The following is a 6,000-nucleotide window of genomic DNA, read 5'->3' as shown; positions in this document are numbered from 1 at the left end:
AAAGGTGGCGTCCGGCGTAGTCACTGCCTCCCAGTCTGATGAGGAGCGCACACTGACCGGCACACCTTCTGGGTCAGCCACAAATGAGGAAGGAGCGTCTGGCTCCTTAGGAGTATCCTTGTCCGAGGAAGCCTCTGGCTCTGCTGAGGTTCCCGCCCCCGCCACTACTGCAGCATTGGCCTCGTCTGATGAGGCTGACAGTTCAGACTATACATCCGGCGCACCACCTCAGGTCCCCACACCAGCCTCTGACCAGCCAAAGTGGTAGTGTGTTAACGGCCAGTTTCACGTTTACTCCGATGCCAAGTTCCTGACTGATAAAGGAGTAATGACTCGAACACTCACCTTGGAGCGGCGGGTACTTACAGGGAGTCTCCCATCGATGCCGGAGATCCACATCCTCTTAACCAGGCATCGCTTAGAGTGGATAGCACGTCCGTTGGGATGATACAATGAGGAAATGGTCCGATAGTTCTACGCATCCTACGTAGCGACTCTCCGATCACAGATCGATAGGCGGGCTGCTCCCGCTAAACAGGCCCCACTGGAGCAGGTTCGTGTCCAGGGCGTGCAGGTAGACATTTCCCTGCCAGCTATCTGTCAGTTCCTATACGGCGAGAGTGCAGATGCTACGCGGACCCCCATCACTGCCGAGTTTGACTACCGCTGGCAGATAGTAAAGGATGGACAGTTCTTGCGCGAGCCAGCACTGAGAGAGACCACTAAGAGGTGGATGACCCTGTACCTGTCAGTAGATGGAGAGGGTGCCGATTGGGTCACTGAGCCGAAGGGGGCCATCAAGAAGGCCAACCTCACGTTCGTTGCAAAGTTCTTGTGGCTGCTCGTCCGTCACTGCCTTTCCCCACAGCTGCTGATAACATCGTCACCTGGGATCGAGCAGTGTTGATGGCGGCGATGATAGCCGAATTCGAGGTGGACGTCGCATGGCTTCTCCAGGCAGTCATGCACTAGAGGGCATTCAAGGTCACTACTACCTACCCCTTCCAGTGTATGATCTTTTCCCTTTGCAGGTCCGCAGGTGTGCCCATATGGCACATAGATCAGTTGAAGACCCCGTAGGGCACCGTTGATGTCGGCCTCATCTTAGACGAGGCCAATGAGTTGGCCCCACATAGAGGGCCCCGTCCAAAGCTACCACCACTTGCTGATGATCTTGCGGATACGGTAGCCCAGGACCACACCGCTACACAGGTGTCCACTGACACTACCCCGATCGAGTCTATCCCGGTTAGTAGCCTAACCCTGATCTTTTCTCACACAGCCCCTCTACCGGCACTGGTCCCGCTTGCTAGGGTCCAAAAACTAGAGGCACAAATGGCCACTCATCTGCATTATATCCAGCCTTGGATGCAGAAGTCGATCACTGAGTCTGAAAAGCGTCTAGAGAGGAAGATGCAGCAGTTTACAGAGCGGAAGATTGCTTTGGTCAACTAGCGCCTGGACGCCTTTGAGTTGAGGGTGTTAGCCCGACCAGCCCCTCCGGTGGATGTGTAGAGACAGCAGGAGGCACTACTGATGGTGCGGTTGTTGCTGAGGACACCATTGAGGGTGTCCAGATTGCAGAGGACGTGGGTTCCGGGGAATTGGACCCACCATCTTGCTGATAGATGGCGCTTTGCGCCACAGGTTTGCTTCACCTACCACTCCAATATTTAGATTTTTTATGCATTGGGGACAATTGCATGCTTTTTTTGTTGGGGGTGGGGTAAATGGAAAGTGAGTGTAGGGTGAAGTCTGAGTAGCCCATCTCACTATCCTCTTTTGGGGTTTTCTTGCCTGTGTTCTTTTTCCCCCAAAAGACTGATTACTTTTTCTGTTGAACCGGCATGTTTATATCTTTTGTACATAGTTTAACTCTGAATCATGATGGCTAAAATGATATCCTGAGAAAACTGGAAAATGTTGCATGACTAGGCATAGTAACTGATAATTGTGTGGCTCTAAGCATGAAATAGAATTACACCATTGCATTACCCTAAGTCTTCAATTCTAACTAGGTATCTAATAATCTGGTATAGTGATGAGATGTCAAGTGAGTGTGAGGAAATTTGAATAGTCCACTATTTGTACTGACCTAGAACTTGCCTGGTTAGTACTGCTAGAAGTAAGTTGTAACATACAATTAGGAAAGGATCATAGGCCCTTATTCAAGATAGCCCATTTCTAGCCTAAATAAAAGAAACCAAATGAAAGTTATCCTTCTTTGATCCAAATAATCTGAGCTTAAAATTAGACCATTCTTTTTCACCCCAACTGATCTTTTCTGGGAACAATATGTTGGCACTGGTCCCTCCTTGGACATGTGCACCTCAGCTTATGCCAAAAGCATAAGTTAAGGGTGGCTAATGCATAAACAACCTTTATTATGGCCCTGACCCGACGTTGGGTATTGTGTACCTTGACTCATGGCAAAGCCATGAGTTGAGGGTGGCTGTTTTGAGGAATGCTTTGGAAAGTGGGGTTGAAAGAACAAAGAGAGAGAAAGAACAAATGTAAAGTGACTCAAGAACTCGTTGAAAAAAAAAGAAAAAAATAAAGAAAAAAGGAAAAGAGTCATTTACACAAATGAAGAAAGAAGGGAAAATAGCAAGGTGAAAGAATGCGAGAAACTAGGCGAGATAAAGTGATAGAAAGTGGAAGGTTTAGCCGATATGTCAAGGAGGGCAAAAAGTCACTAAAGTATACCTAAATATACCCTACCTGACTCTGAGCCTATGTTACAAGCTAAGAAAGTCCTATCGTGATCCTAAGGGTTGTATAGAGAACTTAAGGCAGTGAAAATAAGGGCAAGCTTATGGCAATAGGTATGAATGAGTGTGACTTTGTTCTGAGAACGAGTGTTGAAAAGTAATCCTTATACTCAAACTGAAATCACTGTGTGAAAAATGCGGATTTTGTTTTGAAGTGAGGACACTAGTTGCAATACCGGAATCGTTAGCACCTCGGTGAGCAATTGAAGAGGATAGGTGTTAGTGCATGGTGAGTCTGTGTCATGTTCGAATCCCACAAAATTCAAGCCTAATAGTGATAGCATGCATAGATTTGATGAGATTAATCGGGATTGATAGCCAAATGATTGCAAAGGATAAAACATGAATACTATTGTACAAAGATTGTGTAGTGAGTCATAGTGCGTCGCTTGAGGACAAACAATGAATTTAAGCTGAGGGTGTTGATATACCGTGGTTTCACGGTATAATTAATTCTTTTTCCTTAAGTTTAGTGTGTCCGAAAGCCTTTTTGTGCTAATTTTGATATAAGTCTCTCTTTATTTTGTAGAAAATCTGTCCAAAGCTGAATGCGGAGATTTTGAGCGAAAAAATGCAGAAGAGACCACCTACGGAGCTTATGACGGTCCGTCGTGCCTGTGACGGTCCGTAGGTGGCAGCGTAGTGCAGCTGCTGAAGGAAGATGGGGAAGTCTGACCAAGTGTGGGATTACGAATTTTGTGACGGTCCGTCATGGCTATGACGGTCCGTTTTGCAGGTTCGTCGTGAAGATCAGAGAAGTGATCCCAGTACCCAGATTCCAAGAGTTGAAGTATTTTGAAACAAAGACCCTCGACGGACCGTTGTGCCTATGACGGTCTGTTATACTTGCCGTTGAGGGGAATGAAGAGAGCAGCAGAAGAAATTGCTGAGTATGGGACGACGGAGTCCATGACGGTCTGTCGTGACCACGACTGTCCGTCGCGAGGTCCGTCGACCCAGCTGCGTTTTGGCAGATTTCCAGTAATTAGAATCCTTGTTTAATTAGGTTTTTATTTTTTTATAAATAGTTTGAAAAACCTCGTTTTTGAGGTTAGACTCTACTAGATTAGACATCATATCATTAGACTTTGTGTATTAGTGTTTGATTTTTTAAGATTCTTACAAGTGATTTTTGGTGATTAATCAAGCAAACTTTCAAACGTTATTCTTTCTCATTGAAGTAAGTACATGAATTCTTATTTAATAAATTTGAATATTATGTTTATGGCTATGAGTAACTAAGCTCCATAACTAGGGTAGTGGGAACCATAGGCAAATAATGAGATAAACCCTAGCTAAAATAACAATTCTAGAATAGTGTCTTGCATGTATTAATAATTCTTTCGCTTAGAAGTCTTTTTAACGGATGATCAACGTTAGAACTCGCCTTAATGCTACTTGCCGGACCAAGGAGGTAGATAATAGGAAAAGAATTATTAACATAGATTTAGTGTATACTATCTAATAGGCTAGTATTGATTGGTATGAGGTAATAACTTAGTCAAATATCGAATATGATGCTTAATATGAGGTAAAGATAAGGGTTAGGAAAGAAACTCACGTAGCCGGACCAAGGTGCGGAGTGAGATTTTCTAGATGCCGGACCAAGGATTTAGAAATACATAACTTATCACTTTGCATGCAGATACTAGGAAAGAATTGCTATAGTTAGAATTATCAAGTTATGAACCTGTGGGGAACACGTAAACCCTAGTTACTTTGATTAATTGATTAAAATTCAACTTTCAAAACTGTTAAGTGTCTCTTTCAATTTCGTTAGTTATTTTTACTCATTAGGAAATACAAACCACTCCTTTTTATGTTTCTACTTTCTAAGGAAGTCATCAACCGAACAATAGTAATAACAAGTTGAAGTTAAGTCTAGACTATTTTCCTCGTGGGAACGATCCCAACCTCACTAGTTGGGTTATTTACTTGACGCGACCGCTTTACTTCTCATTTGAGAAGTAAGTTTGAGCGTATCACCTGTTTAGTGTCTTCTATTAATGCTAGACTGCTGCCTGTGATTAACATATTATCTACATAGACTAAAACAATACAAATTCGAGTCGTTGACTTGTCACTGAACAATGAGTAATCATACTGACTTTGTTTGAGCTTAAGATTAACAAGAGCTTCAGTAAGCTTGTTATTCCACAGTCACCATTTTAACCACTGGTGAGAAAGTTTATGTGTAATAACTGCCCTCTTGTTGGCTATACCCCTTAGCTACTAACCTGGCTTTAAACCTCTCAACTTGACCTGTTGATTTGTACATAATCTTGTAGATCCATCTGCATCCTATATGTTTATTTCCTGGAGGTAAGTCTGTAATCTCCCAAGTGTGATTTGATTCTAATGCTTAAATCTTAGATTGCATAGCAGTAACTCATCTTGGATCCTTGACAGCAATTGAATAAGAACCAGGTTCCTGCAAGGATGAGGTATCAGCTATATAACATTGATATGTGGGATAGAGATGACATAATACATGTAATTGTTGAGAAGAAATTTGACATCCTTATTAATGTTGAGAGAGACAAGGTCTTTTAGCCATAGTGGTTTATGAGTAGTTCTGGATGATTTTCTAGATTCAGCTGGAAGAACCTATAAAGATTCTTCATGAACTGTATCATAAGAAGAAACATCAGCTTCAGTACAACTAGGTGACACAAAACCCGTGGAGAGATCTCATACATAGACAAAACTGGAGGCTGTAAAGTATCTACAAACACTAGTTGGTCATCATGAGAGTCTGTTTGTGAAAGAGTTAAAACATCTTCCCTAAAGGACACATCTCGAGAAACAAAAAAAGATCTAGTAGTAAGATCAAATAGAATGTACCCCTTCTACATTTCAGAGTATCCCATATGAACTGCAAATTTGGACCTAGGCATTATCTTGTCATGTTCATTAAGAACCTTAGCAAAACACAGACAACCAAAAGTTCTAAAGTGAGAGAGATCTGGTTTCTTACCATAAAACTTCTCATAGGAGTCTGAAACTTAAGCACACTACTAGGTAGCATGTTGATAATATGTGCAGCAGCTAATACATAATGTCCCCAGTATGTTAAGGGAATTTTTGCCTTAAATCTTAAGGCCCTTTTAACCTCAAGTAGGTGCTTGTGCTTTCTCTCAGTTACTCTATTCTGCTGAGGAGTGTAAGGACATGCTCTTTGGTGCACTACTCCAATCTCCTTACACATAGTCTCACACACAAAATTCAC

This window comes from Solanum lycopersicum, chromosome 9 (genome assembly GCF_036512215.1).
Source record: "Solanum lycopersicum chromosome 9, SLM_r2.1".
NCBI lineage: Eukaryota > Viridiplantae > Streptophyta > Magnoliopsida > Solanales > Solanaceae > Solanum > Solanum lycopersicum.
This window is presented reverse-complemented; position numbering follows the sequence as displayed.